This window comes from Dermacentor andersoni, chromosome 3 (assembly GCF_023375885.2).
Source record: "Dermacentor andersoni chromosome 3, qqDerAnde1_hic_scaffold, whole genome shotgun sequence".
NCBI lineage: Eukaryota > Metazoa > Arthropoda > Arachnida > Ixodida > Ixodidae > Dermacentor > Dermacentor andersoni.
In genome coordinates, this window is record NC_092816.1 from 136,880,242 (window position 1) to 136,897,130 (window position 16,889).

The 16,889-nt window shown below is 44.7% G+C and overlaps 1 long non-coding RNA gene across 1 annotated transcript; it reads right to left on the bottom strand.

Moving 5' to 3' along the window:
• Nucleotides 1–2,255: 2,255 nt before the first annotated feature.
• Nucleotides 2,256–15,874, bottom strand: LOC126525183 (uncharacterized). Its single transcript, XR_007598145.3, has 3 exons — nt 15,773–15,874; nt 10,505–10,568; nt 2,256–2,436 (listed from the first exon to the last, which is right to left on the bottom strand). It is a non-coding gene; the product is annotated as an uncharacterized lncRNA (long non-coding RNA).
• Nucleotides 15,875–16,889: the final 1,015 nt, after the last annotated feature.

Consider the following 16,889-nt stretch of genomic DNA (forward strand, 5'->3'; position numbering starts at 1 on the left):
CTCTAAACAACTGAACAACCACACCCATTACAGAAAACTTGACTCTAACCCAACCTCAGATTACAGCAATATTGTGTTAGGCACAATAGCGGAGCTCCGGTCCAGGGAACTAATCACGCAATCCGAATATCGCTTCATGATGCCCAAAAACAAAACAGCAGGCCGTTTTTATCTTCTTCCTAAAATACATAAAGTTCCGGTCGAAGAAATATTTACAGCAGAAATCCCAGGTCGGCCTATTGTGTCTAATAACAACACACCTACTGAGTCACTATCTAAATTCTTAAATCACCACCTGTCAAACATACCCACTACCCTCCCATCTTTCGTTCAAGACACGCCGCACTTCCTTCGAATTATCGACGGCATCAACGCCAACCAAATCCTTTCCGACCACGCTATTCTAGTCACTTTGGATGTTTCTGCCCTTTACACCAACATTCCCATGAGTGAAGGAATTGAAGCCGTTTCTAGATCCCTCGCAATCAATCCCCAAGCGCACGCTCCTGAAGTTTACTTATCGCTCCTTAGGTTAGTTCTCACGCTCAACTACTTCGAATTCGATTCTACACACTACCTGCAAATTTTCGGCACTAGCATGGGTACGCCATTCGCTCCCACGTATGCGAACATTTTCATGGGACAGCTTGAAGCAGACCTGCTGAAATCCTACCCTTTAAAACCCCACACCTATCTTCGTTACATTGACGACATACTCATAATATGGGAACACGGCACAAGCGCCTTAACCGACTTAATTAGCCATTTCAATCGCTTTCACCCGAGTATTAAATTTACTGCTCACCACTCTCCTAGTCAGGTCAACTTCCTGGACACGACGGTCTACATAGAAAACGGAAAACTGAGAACGACACTTTACCGGAAGCCTACAGACAGCCAGCAATATTTAGACTACAACAGTCATCACCCACGACATTGCAAGCAAGGAATTTTTGTCGGACAAGCGAAACGTATAAGAAGAATCTGCAGTGAAGACCACGATTATATCCACCACCTAAATGACCTTAGATCAACGCTAGCAGAAAGGAACTATCCCCAAGTTGCTCTCGATAGAGCTTATGATACCGCGTCAAGATTGGAGAGACAGTCGGAATTGGCGAAGAGACAGCCCACATTAGAATCTGACAGACCGCCGGCCTTTATAACAAAATATTCTAATGCACTCCCAAACATAAACAACATCCTAAGAAAATACCACCCAATATTATCAAGTAACGAGCGTCTGCGAAAAGCGTTCCCGGATGTACCCAGGGTTACCTATCGCCGAAACAAGAACTTTAAAGACATGTTAGTGCACGCAAAAGTCAGCCAGCAGCATTCCCCCGTAATAAAAGCATGTTGTCGCCCTAGATGCAAAACCTGCAGGCACCTTCAAAGTGACATTAAAATTAAAAGCACCGCAAATAATTATACACATGAAGTCAAATCCAGCTTCACTTGCACAAGTTCGGATGTGATTTATATGCTTGAATGTTCCTTCTGTAAGAAACAATATATCGGTGAAACAGGACAATCAATGAACGTCAGATTAAACGGACATCGCGCGGACACAGCTAAAAAGCTTCCCAAAGCCGTCGCCGAGCATTTCAACCAACCAGGTCATAACTTTGATGAACTTAAACTCTACATCTTACAGTCAAATTTCCGTTCTGAACGAGAAAGAAAATACAGAGAATCATACCTTATCCATAAGTTCAAGACATTGCAACCAATAGGCATAAACGTTTCAAAGGGAGCTTTAGAATCTATTCGCTATGCTAAACCTCAAGCTATAGGCAACAACACTTAGTTTGATTTCTTGGCGTATCCCCCCCCCTTTTCCTTTTTCTTCCCTTCTTTTTCTTTTTCTTTCTTTCTTTCTTGTTCTTTTTTTTTTGTTTTTCTTTCGTCAGCTGGCGTGTCAGACGCCCTTGACACGCCGGCTAACGCGCGTGGGTTAACAGACTAGGGTGAGGGGAGGGGGGGTCCTGGCTTTGACCTTGTACACAGCGTTCCTTTACTAATTCGACACGCTAACACACTTTCCCTCGTTTCCGCGCCCTCCCGCCTCACACCCCCTCCCCTTTAGAATAACCCCACCTATATATACTGTGGCGAGGAAAGCATATGTCGCCTTGAAGAAGACAAGTCCACTTGTCGAAACGTTGGCTCCTGCATTCACCTTGTTCACGTTTTGCTCATACATACATACATACATACATAGGAAACAAAAGGAAGTGAGGCGAACACTTAAATTTTCAGAGTACTGCTAACCTTTATATCTATACTAGTGCGCAGCGGAAAATAATATTATCAAGCTCCTGAGCACGTCATTAACGCTGGTCCTTTCTGAGTCTCCGGTGGGCCTGGGGGTCTGTAGTAAGTACACTGACAGCCCGGTCCGCAGTCCTCTAAGACGCTTCTAGGAGTGCAGGACTGAAAAAAAGAACAAGATTTTATGAGTTCATTTGTCTTTCTCAAGCAGCAATTAATGTCGTCGCTCTCTTTTATATACACGCATGGACAAAGTATGACAACATAACTCCGTCACATGGAATCTATTCAGGATAATGAAATAATAATAATCAGAAGGGATAGGTACTTCCCATATCATTTATATAAGTTTTATATTTTTGCTACGTATGTTGACATCATTTCTTATAATATACTCGGTCTCCCAGCGTTGTTCTACTTCATACATCGCTGTTTATTCAGAGCCTTGGGGTAGAGCCGCTCTAATAGTCTGCAGTTAGGATTGATGCACTTTATCCCTTTGGAGCGTTCTTTTTTTTTTTTCTTGCACGCAACAACTAGGACTACTCATTATTAGAACCACTCCTTTTATTATTTTTGGTTAATAGCGTTCTTTCCGCTATTCGGAATTCTTTATTCCTTCTATATATGTCCGTGATATCAAGATGTTAAGGAAATTCTTACTGGTGATGACTATGGCATCCTGCAACCTGACCTGTTTTCTTTCTGTGCAGGGCGCAAAGATAACTTCACTTTGAACGCTGCTAGGACGAAAGTCATGACATTCACATGCAAAACAGCAAGATTCCTTTTCCTTATTTTGTAGATTCTCTCTCTCCCTGTTATCTTTGTTTCCCCCTTTCCCATTACCCCGGTGTAGGGTAGCCAAGAAGACGTTATTCTGGTAAACCTCCCTGCCTTCTACTTATCTCTTTCCCTCCTCCTCCTAGGTTCTGTACCATTGTGTAAGGTATGTCGGATCAATGATTTCGGTGTCATTTTTATACATTACACTTTTCAGCTCACAAACTACCAACAAGCTTTTTTGTAAAACTCGATCTAAAGGCAAAGAAAACAGCTATAAGTATACGTCTTGGTAAGGAAGGCGCCGATATTTGCATGAAAACAAGACGGACGCCCTGTCATAAGCATCGCCTCACTCCCTGGCATCGATAAGATGGTTACAGTTCATGGCGATAAACTATAATTCTCTCCCGGTTTTCGGTTCATTGAGATCTATCTTTGAATACTGTGATAAGCTTTCTTTTTCAGTCGTTCGCTCAAATATAAGAAGCATAAGAAAATACTCGCATCATTTCCTTGTCGATGTTGCTAATGTCTTGGCCTTAGTGGATACATTGACACTATCAGAAATTAATATTCAAGAAGATATGTTGTCACCATTTTTCCTACCGGATTACCAAGAACAATTTTTTACAAGAACGGTCAGGAAAGAAGGTGGAACAGCTGTATTCATCAAATCTAAATGGGTAACTACAACTACGACGTTTTCCTTTACGGAGGCGGAAAGCCTCGCCTTTCGCTCGGAAAAATGCTGACGTGGTTTCGTTGTTAGCTGAGATATATCGTCCCCCTCCGAACACGTGCAAACATTTATGAGTGAACTGAAACAAAATCTAATTTGTTTACCTCCTCATTCGACCGTTTGTCTCATTGGAGACATCACCATAGACATTTTAAGCTCGGAGAGAGCCATCGTTGCCAATTACTTGGACACCTTACTGACTGGGGTGCTGAGTCGGTTGTTAACGAGGCGACACGAGAGGAGCTTCTTTTGTCTCGCGTTGGGACCTCCTGTATTGACCACGTGATGGTTCGTGCAATAGGTTTTTCGAATGTCAATTTCGTTCGAGTGACAAAAAAGCTGGCAGACAACTACTCTATAGGATACCAGGTTTCGTTCCGAAGTTCCCATCAGCCCAAAAGAAAAGAATACCAATACATTGAAATATATGACTGTAATAAATTGGACTGTATAATTTTCCGCTCTTACTGGAACGCAATGTTATCAAGTACCTGTGGTAACAGTGTACATAGCAATTTTATAGGGGCAATTTTCGATATTAAAGAAATCGTGTTAAAAACAGTCTTCGTACGAAAGCGACGGCCACACCTGTACTACTGACTCATAAATCGGATAATAAAAGCTACTCAAGCTATCCGCGCGGCTTAGCAAAACCTGCTGTCTAACGGTTCCTAGAGCCCGGCACGGTGTCGGGTTGGCCTGGCCGCGTAAAGCTATTTCCAGTGGGCAAGGGCCTGACCTGGGCCTGACGTCCTCGCGCCTGGGCCGTGCTTGGTCATGGCGCTGCGAGCCCGGACCAGTTTGCTGATTATGCTAGGTGGTACCTTCGAGAACACGCGGGCGATCTGCATAGATCTAAGGTATTAGAGCTCAAGTCACGTGTGCCAGAGGTGCCTCTGAATTGTCTTAGTGAACAAAATATGAAAAACAGTTTTTATCCAAGTTTGTTCATTTGAAAAAGAAAAAAGCTTTCGAGTTATTTTGGTTTCTACAAAAACGAGCTTTTTTTTCTCGCGAAAGGAAGAAAATTATAGTATAAACCGCTATATATACGATGGCACTGTTAGCGCTTTTACGTTTGCACTATTTCATCGCTCTCGATACGATTATTTCGTTGTAATTGTGTCACTTTAGCGCTTTTTTTATTTATTGTTTGAGATTGACAGTGCCGTCGCCGGTCGAATCTTCCTGTGTTTTTCGGGGAAGGAGAGGGGGAGAGGGCGCTGGGCTAGTCGCAGAGGAGCTCCGAAAATGGAGGGTGAAGGGGACATACAGACCCCGTGTGACATTGCCTGTCTACGCCACTGCACGTTAATGATTACTTTAATGTCACTGCAGTACACATGGCTTCCACCTTAACAGCATTCCCAATGTTCTTCGTGGCCCTTAAATATATGGACGAGAATTGCTTCGTCATAGGCTCACGAAGGCTAATATGTGCCCATGCTATAGAATATGCGGCTTTTAACTTTCAGCCGCTCTTGCACCGAATAGAAGTGGAAGCCCTTTTTTTCTCCTCTAAGAACTATTTACAAGAGCCATTTTATTGCGATAGCAATTAGCACACTGAAGGAACGCTCCCACCGCCCCATTTGTGCTGTCATGGTATAGATGGGCACATGTGGCCTTCGTCTTCGCGGTTAGAAGAGATATACAGAGGTGGAGACTGGGCTTAGCTGCAAAAGCGTCCAAGCCAAGTCACTCTCACGAAGGGTAATAGAGGGTATGAAAGGGTATGAGTCCGGGCTAGCTGTTGTTCCATCTTATTCCAACGGAGTGAAAAATATGCATCACCCTCAGGTTCTGGCTTCGACTACTGGTGTGAATTTTGTGCGCACCCAGCACAGCGTTCCTGCTCAACATCCATCTGCTTGCGTGCGGTCGGAGTAAAGTACAGTAAACGGCAAGCTAAATCTACCACTGCCGAACGGCAGCAGCATTCCCAGTTTTACGTCGATCTCGTGCGCCATCGCGATGAGACGCCAGCAAAATCATTGCCTACATTCCTCCCGCGCCAGCGTCGTGACACATCTGGAACCTACCAAGGAGCTGTTCCAGTTGCGCAGTAGCATCCGTCCTGCATGCTTCTTCGTGCCATGTCGCCTCCGCACATTGTCAGAACACCGCGGGGGGACTTAGTGCGCAACGCTAAACTACGCAATCAATGTCAATGCTTCGCATTCGGGTGAAACTCCAACTTTTCCTGTGAGGCCTTTCGGGATATGTGAAGCTCCTTATGTACCTTTAAGAGAAAGCTGTAGCTCGAAGGCTCCTATCTAAATACATGGCAAATGAGAAGGGTGACTCTACGAGAGCTGAACACTGGTACAAAAAATTATAGTTTAGATTCCATTGACCATTTCATCTTTTACGCGCATGTCACTCACTAGCATGAAAGTTAACTTGGCTTCAGTGCCAAATGGATACTTTAGGACGAATAAAATACTCAAATTCATCAGTGTGCAGGCGCTATTTTCAAGCACCAGGCATTCTGCAAATTGACAAGAATGTGAAATACAAAATATTATGGCTACAAAGAATTCATTTTTTGTGTCGAACGTATATGTAGAGAAAAGTCAGCTAACATTGCTTGAGGCTTCTGTGCAAAACGGAAGTGCTTTAGAAGAAATTCTTAATTTGCCACACTTTTCACTTGTTACCATATTTATGAATTTTTATCTGCTAAAGCACTGCTTGTAGCGTTTTGAAATTTGGTGGGCGCTGAGACCTTCACCTGTTCAGCAATTGTGCTGAATATTGTTGCTGCAACAAATTACCATCCTTACCGGACGAAAATGAACACTATTTAGAAACCAAAAAAAAAAGACACTTCGTTAATTTTTCTCAAAATCTCGTACACAGTCGTTCACACAGAATGAAGAAAGAACATTAACAGACATGCTGCATTATTTTGGTTGTAATGACAATACAGGTGGTAGAAATGAAAGCTTCGACAGGATGCGGCAATGTGCTCAGAAAAAGGGACAACCGGGTAAAAATAATGTGCATAAGACTCTTGACCACGATGGCGACCGAAAAGCATCCCGACGTGTTTGGAGCTGCGAAGCAAGCTAACGAGGAAGCCGCCTGGAGGTGAAGAGAATCGCGCGCTGAGGAAGGTACGAGAGAGGGTGCTGAGCGCGTGGCGATGAACATCGCCAGGGGAATGTGCAGGTAACCTTGAGCGAAGTAGGGATGGAGAAACGAGGCGAAGCATCGCGGAGAAGGAAGGTAGGTGGAGGGGCGCTGGGTTGGCGTTCCCTGGCAGTTGCTACAGGTTTGCTTTGCGATGCGTACGTACCGGTTCGTCTCGTGCTAACATCGTCCTCGCGCGCGTAAGCTGTGTGTATCAGTGAGCCGACAGTGAGCCGACGATGACAGCTCAATCTCCCGTGCGCAAAAGAGGAAGCGCACAGTACTCCGTCGCGCGCATTGCACCGGGAAGTGGAGGGAGGAGGTTGGTACTTCGACCACACTCGGTCGTGCGGGCCTTATCTTGAAAGCGATCTGCTTTTTGGTCACAGTCTAGGTGAGCCGACTGCTCGCAGTTTTGCGTGCGCGTGCGCTGTGTTTTGCGTGCGCTGTGTGAACAGCAGCAAGGTCACTTCGCTCGCTGCTGCTGCCGCTATTCCTCTCGCCAGCATTTTGACAGCGAGTGCCTGCGCTCATCGAGTGTGAAGTGTTCATGTCTTCTTGTACGCGCCGACACCATGCTAGATAAATTGGATAATAAGCGAGTCTTTAAAACGGGGCGCTCTACTCCGGCGGCTGCTGCGTATGGTGCGGCCGCGCAAGTGGTGTCTTCAATACTGTCACGTATTAGTGACGATAAGGAACAAAGCAGCAAAACTGCGAACGACGAAACATGCGTTATATTGGGTGAACATGTGCCCACAATAACAGGCTAGCTCAAATCACAACGATAGCGGCGAACACAGTCGGTGATCGTCTAAATCAGGGGCAGTATTCTGAAACGATCCACCTCGGCGATGGTGCGCCGTCAGACGCGCGCTGACTGGCTGGTTGAGCAAAATCAGATGACGTAGCTGATCCGATTTTGCTAAAACAACCTATCAGCACGCGCCCGACGGCGAACTATCGCGGATGTGGATCTTTTCAGAATACGGCCCTGATCAGCGTGTCAAGCGCGTCGGCTTTCATACATGAGTCATCGAATGTTCCAGAGTAATCACTGATGCCCGCGTGTCTTCCAGAAAGTACTACACAATTGGCGTCGCCCATACATGCAATCAGATTGCACTAGGTTCAGTGACAACAGACAGGGGATATAACCCCGATAACATTCGAGAGACTTCCGATACATGCAGACGCGTTCTGCGCTGAGCGATAACATTTGTTAAACAGTGAAACGCGGTCACCCGATGAAGTTAAAGAAGTACACGTGTCAATACGATCTGTGATGCGGACAGTGTAGGCTTCTAGGCCCACCTAAGGCCGATAGTGTTGTGTGCGCTATAGCACCCATAGGCTTGAGCGTCACTCGCATTTCCGAAGTGAAACGTCACTGCTACTTTTTAGCTGAATCTCCCTTTTTCTAACATTTTACTGCATCCTGATGAAGCTCTCAGTTCTACCATCTATATTGTTACTACAAGCGAAAAAATTCAACATATTTTTTTTTCATATGTTCTTTTTCCAGTGTCCTTGAAGTCGTGATAACGAGTTTTTGAGAAAAATGAACGGGGTGTTTTTTATTTGGTTTTAAATAGCGCTCATTTTCATCAAAACTTAACATGTAAGGCAAATTATACAAATGGGCATTTGTGATAAAGCAATAATATTCAGCACAATTGTTGAACAGGTTAAGGTCTCACATCCCCCCAAATTTCGAAAAGCTACATGGATTGGTTTAGTAGTAGATAAGAATTGGTAAAATAGGAACTTTTGAAAAGTGTAGCAGGTTGAGAAATTTTTCTAAAACACTTCCGTCTTGCGCAGAAGCCTCAAGCAATGTTGGATGTCTTTTTTTTACGTATGCGTTTTACACAAAAAATGTGTTGTTTGTGTCGTAATATTTTATATTTCACATTGTTGTGGATTTGCGAGAACGCCTGCTGCATGAAAATAGCACCTCTACTCTGAGGAATATCAGTATTGTATACCTCCTAAAGTATCCATTTGATAAAGAACTCTAGTTATCGTTGGTTCTACCGAGTGATATGGGAATAAAATTTTAAGAAATATTCAAGGGAATCGAAGAAATGGATTTTTCTACTCGTGTTGATTTTTCGTGGAATCAACCAAAAATCATTTTTCTCGGCAACCACTGCACGAAATTTCATGAAGGTTGTTGCATTTAAGAGAAAGAAAAGGGGGCACACTTTCAGAAAACAAAATTGTAAGGTTTACAACTCTGTAACTCAACAATGAATGCCCATATCAAAATATTGTCAATCGCATCTATTAGTACATCTAAAGCGGACAAAATTTGATGTGTTGACACGGGTACTTTATCGCTTTAGGGGGACGACTTTTCACCGGCTAACAAATGTTAAACATTATGGCTCGTCGCAGGACGAGTCTGCATGTATCAGAAGTTTCTCGAATGTTATCGATGGTTCTATTCGTTCTCTGTTGTCGCCTAACCTTTTGTAATCTGACTGTATAGGCGACGCGAGTTACGTAGTACTTTCTAGGAGAGACGCCGGCACCAACGATTATTCTGGAACCTTCGATGACTCGTGTATAAAAGCCGACGCGCTTGCCTCGCAGGTCCGATTTCCGATGGTCGCTGACTGTGTTCGATGCCTTCTTTGTGGTTTAATTGTCGCTTGGTGTTGTGGACAGAAGTTCACCGAGTAGAAGTTAGTTTCACCATTCACAGTTTTGCTACTGTGTTCTTGACGGTCACTACAACGTGAACGTATCATACATGGCTCTTGAGTCAACCACTAAAGTCGGAGGGGCATTTTCCAAAGCATTCGTAAACAATGTAATGCATTTACATAAGAAACCTTTATATAATATTTGTCCGCTTTGGTTTCTCTAACGGACGGAGTTCATAGAACTGGGATAACTGTTCTTGGTGCAGAGCTACAAATTTGTAAATTTCGTGCTTCTATTCCTTTTTTTTTCAAGCTTAACAAATTTCAAAATTTTCGTTTAAAGAACGCCGGCCTTAAATCAGAATTCCAGATAAAGATTCGCTAGACTTTAACTTTCTTTCACAAGTGCAACAAATTTCATTAAAATGGGCCCAGTGGTTATCTCAGAAAAGCGTTTCTGCGTTTTATATGTGTTTGGAAAGGCAGCATCGGGTTGGGCCCGAGCTATAGTTTCAAAATGACCGTCCAGCCATCTGTGCGCATGCGTCGAATTTGCACGCATGCGCTACTCTTTCTGATCTCGTCGCTTCGTGCCGTTAGGAGGCACTCACCTGCCGGCCAGTCGACGCTCGCGCGGTACTGTTAAAGAATCGGTCGACTTTACATTGTGTTCATTAATGTTGAGTTTTCTGACCTGATCACATTCTACTAAGGTTAGAAGTCTTTCGGACCCCAAGGTAGCCATCACAAAAAGTCGATTCTGACTACGACGAATACCGATTAAGTGCGAATATTTTGCATGGCAATGCTGCGAACATGGAAGGCAAATGAAAAACTTCTGTATTATGGCAGCAGAAAGGCCGAACCGAAAGACCAAAAAGAATAGTACAGTCATTGCAGCTGTGGCGTAAGATATTACCTTCGTCCTAATACAAACCGCCGGATAGCTCCACTTGTGAGGAGACGCACTGGAGACATCGAACCTGAAAGAAAAAAAAATTCAATAAATTTATAGAGCAGCGCCAAAGGTATATCCGCACCGCATCTTTAGGTGCGTATTTTTATGTTGCGCTTGTTGCTTTTGTATCGAAATGGACAGTTTTGTAGACGGGAAATTTGTTACATTTGACTAAGATGCGTTCAAATGTTTACGTGCAAGGCCGCGTAGTAAAACAATCTATGCTGACATGATTCGAGAGCATTGACAACTTATATTTCAAACTCATTCAGACAACAATATCTCAAAGTGATAGTAACGCTCGTTTGATGTTTTCATGGATGCTACAAAACTTAGTATACCAAATGAGATTAATTCCCCAGTACATTGGAAGCGGTCTCTTGAAGAGGGTACGTCCGCGTGTTGCAGGTGTTGCAGTCTAATATGCGCCTAATATTATACTAGTTCACCATTTATATTGCAGTGATGTGAAAAAGGAACAAAAAAAATTTCACAGAACCTGTTTCACGATGACTGTAGACGGCAATGCATAAGCATTGAATCAATATAACGACACAACGCATTGCCGCCCTCGAAACGAGGTATGTATGAGGCGTGTACTGCAGCGGAACTCCTCTTTCGCGCCTCTCTCAAGAACACTCGGCGCCATCTAGTGGTGCCACGGCGAAGCCTGCGCGTGGCCTCAGAAATGCATTGAGCGCCGGTGCATGCTAATGCTGATGAACGCGTCATACGACAACCGGTCGCCTCTCTCGCGTTTCTTTGTGGGCACGCGGCGCCATCTAGTGACGCCGCCGCCAAGTCCACGCGTGGCCTTCGAGGCGGGAATCGTGGTGCACCGGTGCCTGCGACACTGAGAATTGTTCCCTCGCTCGCCGCATATTCAGTGGAGCATGTTGATTAACCCAAGCTTTCGAGAGGCTCATTGAAGAGCGGCACATACCTACTACCATGAAGCCGCTCACTAATAGAGAGAGAGAGAAAACATCTTTAATCAGCATAATGATGCCTGAATTTGCAGGAGAGGTTCCTTTTCACGGGAATCCATGCGCCGTCTTGGCTGTGACCGCCCTCTCAACCAACATGATCGGGTTCGTGAGGTGGGAGCTGAAAAGCGGCGTCTCCAACTGCTCTAGGGGGTGGGCGGTAGGAGGTAGAGGAGGCAAAACTAGAATTTGTAATCTGTGACAATGTGCCGGAGTATTCCTAGCTGTTCGCGGTATTTACATTGTTCGTCATACCGAGTAGGCAACATGACATGAAGCTTTCTTGGGCGCGGGAACGCGTTCGTTTGCAACAATCGAAGTTGTCTCTTGCGTCTTCGTGAGCTGTGGATGCTGTGGTGGGAGTTTACTGCGGTTGAGTTTGTTATGTTCACTGATTTCTTGATATTTTGTAAGTCTTGCGAGCTCTTCTGTGTCCTCAGCGGCCTGGTCGATAGCTTCTCGGGCCTTGGAGTGGGCGAGTTCGTTGCCGTCTAGGGTCGCTTAAGCGTTGGTGCGAAAGGCATTTATTGAAATCGGTACACACCCAGCGCATTTATAGATTCACCTGCTGATGTGCCGTGTTGATGTCCTTAAGGAAACCCTTGAGACGTGCGTTCTGTGCTGCTATGCATCGGAGAAATTTCAGGTGCATTTTTCGCCATCATAGAGTGGCACATTCTCACTGTAACATGCATAGTTACCCAAGTTCGCGTCAAAAACGTACATTGAAGTGCGGCACACGCCTTATGGCTTATACCTACTAACTGAAGTTGGCACGAAAGAGGTTCACAGGAAACTAGCGCAGACCGACGGATTGCTGTGCTAAGGTAACTGGGTTCGAAACCAACCATCGGATCACCTTGGACCACTGTGTATGTAATACTGCGTATGTGCCGCTCTTCAATGAACCTCTTTGATTCCAGCTTCGGCCACGGCATGGGCTGCTCTCCAATGAAATAAAATTCGGTGAACTCTATCGAGTACACAGCCGCAACGGGGTACGTGAAACGTCTTGTGCGTGGTGCTTTGGACATATGGACATTAGAGTACCGAACTGCCCTAACCAAATAGACAAGCGACATTTATTCATACATTGCAAAGCTTACATTCTTTACCAATAACACAGCAGAGGGGGTCCTACGGTCTAATCTCGCAACCATGCTCGCTTGCTTTTCGTAACGAACTCGCTGTCGTCAAAGCTAGTGCGTGAGAATGGGTATCCCCCTTTTTTGCTGTCCAAGTTTCTTCATGCCATTTCTAGACCCCCCGTGTCGTACGCGGAGACGCCATAGGCGAGAAACCATCAAAACTATGTAAGAAATTACATACTTGTAAAGCGTGCAACTCCTGAGGAGCTTTTCTTTGAGCTCGATGGATGTCATAGTATGCTTTCTCAAATGCGGCCACTCCCGCTCGGATCGACAAATATACTGCCGAGTTAGGCCTCTATGATCCAGAGCGAGAGACTAAATATATATCTAATTGCGTCACGCGTAGAGCCACAATGATGCCACCTGTGGACCCTGCGCATACAATGTTGAGTAACGGGTTCTTTCCTTTACAAAACGATATCATAGTAAGGTGCATGGGTGATACGGTTGCAAATATATAAGCAATAATAGTAGAACACGTTTTCCTTACATGATGCTTTAGAAAGCGACTCCCAATGACAGAACTGCCAGACGCTATGGTTCAGAACCCTCTAACATTTAACCGGTGCTGAACGGAATCGTACACGTGTGATATATACGCAAACAATGTTATCTGAATAGAGATTCACACGCGCCACGCCAGGTTTCCGCCGCTAGATGGCGTAGCATGTCCAATGGGAAGCGCGAGAGCGGAGCCCGGCTGCATACACGGCCAGTACATGACTCGTTTCGGCATTAGCAATACAGTGTGTCACTACATAGCTTCAATGCTAATAGCGTTGTCGCCAACATTAATCATCAAGTGCGTTCTGCTGGAACATTTTTTTTTTTTTTTTTTTGCTGCTGTTCTTTCCAGCAGCGGCAAGAAAAGCAACACGGATATTAGGGTGTGAGGCGGGTCAACTGAACTCTCTGCTTACCGAATGTTACTTTTGCTATAGACAGCTTCTCCAATGAAGACACTGTCGCGTTGGCACAATGCACGATGTGCCGCGTTCCGTCAGTCATAGTGAAAGTAAGCGTATGCGCTACGCGGAATGCCTATAGACAATAATCAACCTGCTTATGTTCTTTGAGCCGGTGAGTCTATCTATTTAATGAAAAAAGAATGCGACGTGACGGACTATGCACTAGACCTTAATTCAAATACTCTGTAATTATGATGACTCCCTAGAAAATGCGCAGTGGCGCACCTATAACATTGCTTTGAGTGCAGTATGCAATGCGTCGAAAAAAAATTATCTGAATTTGACGCATCTCTTGAATGTCAGTCATCATTCGTGACTGAAACATTGATTAGCGACATGGGTCATTACACAGGTACATGTAGGTCATTCATAAGTGTATGTAATAGCTGCACTGCGGCTTTGCGCAAGCGGCAGGCCCAGTCGGAATATCTCTTTCTTTATTCATCGCGACTGAAATTTGGATAAATCAAAATAAACGAACAGACAACCTAATAGGCTGGTTTATTTAATTATTACTTATACATATGAAATTGGCTTTAGTGCCTGCTTGCTCATATGAATTTCACTTTAAAAATTGAGCCCATCCGTCCCTCTAATTCTTCTCGCTGTATGCATAGCGAGGCTTCGAAGTTTGGGAATACTGATGCCTTCAGGTAGCGTACGATGGTTTATCGGCCAGTTGCGGCGGCTCCTAAGTTCCCATATATATGACGCCTGTGGTTAAAAACCTACTCTACATCAGCCGTCATGGCCAGGAGTTGCGCTGTCCAACACACCAATGTCTAGATTATAGCACACGCACACAAAACGCCGATGCCCAAGAATGTGGATGCCGATTAAGAATGTGCCTATGAGCATAGTACCGCTGTAGCTTAAGATTAAAGCACGACACGCGTAATGTGTGTTTGGCTCCCACCAACTGCGAGTTATTTTAGCCACTTTCATTTCTCTTAGTTTATTACATCTAGGTTGCAATTAATATTAGCAGATAATATCCCTATCCCTTCCCTCCCTTCATTTCCTGCTTGCTCGCTTAGTTTCAATCCGAGAAAAAAAAACTACTTTTCGGACTCCTGAACAGCACCATCGAATTAAAAACTTCTGACGCGAAGTAACTTTTCCTAGCCAGCTTTTGACAGTCACCATATCAAATACCGGGATATTGTGCTTTATAGCGGAATTCATTCGGCGAACTGCAGACGTATAAACACCCCCAGAAATTTCTCTCGCAAATGCCATTGCTGGCTTCGGAGCAGCCTGTTACGGCGGAGTTGACTTCTCAGTGAGAGGAACAGCATAGCCAATTTATGTATTGCTTCTCGCGCATATATTAACGCGGGAGCGTTAAGGGCCCCGTGTCGCGTGAAATCCGACGTCGCCGTCCCGCGTACTACAACGCCGCACGTCGCTTCGGCAAAAAGGATTTCGTACCAAATTCCGAACCACGCATACGCCACCGCTCTTCTACCACCAAAGTTGCTTATACATTGTCGTTCATTCTTTAGAAAGTTATTCCTCCGGATTTCGAGAACAGCCCACAAACAAATGTAATGAAGAAAAAAACGCCTACAGCGCACATCTTTATGGTAGCTCTCCTAAGACAGAAATATTAAAAGTGCGAAACAATAACAGGCAATCGACCCACGCAAATGGCCGCGTTTCTACCAGGTAGCTTGTCTTCGTGCATAGCGTCCGCCGGCTGCGTTGCCCGGTAAACGTTACGGTTACATCAGCTGCAGTTGCCGGGAAGCACGAAAAGCAGTCGGATGTCTTTGAATGCTTAAACGTGAAGCTTAAGCGTCCTCCAAATTTTCTAACCGCACCATCAGCGACGACAGCATTTCATTTCGGGCGCTTCGTACACACAAAAAATTATTTAGCTAACTTCCATTTTTTTTCGCATTGAGTATGCGTCAGACAGACAGATGAACTGATGGTAACCAAATTTCTCACAAAAGTAATTTCACTCACGGATCATCAAGCCTTCATGACTAGAAACTGCACAACTCTTAGCACACATAAACTAAAAAGTTGCTGTCCTCATCGCAGCGAATCAGCCTGAATAAAAGACGAGCTCGTTGTTCGCTATATAATCATAGACAGGGTTTTCATAGGTTTACTTACTCGCAGGTGAGCATGATAGCGACAGCGAGAAAGCTAATGGGGACAGTCTTCATCGAAATCATCGCAGAGTAAGATTAGGTAGACTGGTGTTCAGTACAACAACAGGCTTCTCTGAGATACATGCGCTTTTATACAACAATAGCGACGTCAGCCTTCTCTGCTACTTCTTGAAGTAGCGTTTCCAGCTGCTATGGGAACAATGCGTGTTGCAGCTATTGCTGTCGTTTTTCTGTTTTTCTAACTGTCGGAACTCCCAGCATGTATTTGTAAGAAATGCTGTATGTCACACCTCCAGAGGACAGTGTTAACACCGCTTGATATTGCGCTAACTGGTCATGCCAGGAAGCGAAGTAAAAAATGGTATACTTTGTTTAGCGCAAAACAACAGACACAAGAAAGACGACAGGACAAGTGCCTTGTCTTGTCGTCTTTCTTGTGTCTGTTGTTTTGCGCTAAACAAAGTATTCACGGATTCGCACCAACTAGCATGCCAACGCATTGTGCTAAAAAATTGTAGTTTTTTTTACCGATTTTGCTGTTCCTTATATTTCGTATAGGGCAAAAATAACTGGATTAACGCTGAGCTGAAAGCAGTTGTACTGGCGCTTGTTAACTGGTAACAAAACTTTTTTTGAATTGCACGACAAGTGATGTTGATGATGATGATCCTTCAGTAATGGTTCGAGCCCACTGTACCGCATAAAACAAGGGAAAAAGCAAGGAAAAAAAGTAATCTAAGGCCTGAAAGGAGTCGATAATAAAGACATAATATAGTGTGTAATAAGGCCAGGCTTGCATGAACAGCTAGAGTAACTAGGATAGTAGAATCATGCCAGCGCTCCCTCGTCTTCTCACTTTTGTGCAACGGGTGGCCTAATAATGCAGCCTTCTACCGCAGTGATGGCCGTCGTTTTATGAGTCAAAGACCTGTAGGAAGACTCAGTAAAGGCAGCGTCACATTGAAGGCACCTCGACTCATTTAGAGCGCACCTCTTAGGCTCCCGTTCCTGCGGCGAGCGTCGTCGGCGGCGTCCCTCGTAACCGAGCGAATGAGCAGAGCGAATGATGAAAGATTGAAAGCGGAGCACAGCGGTGTATGAAAGACGGTGATAGCGAA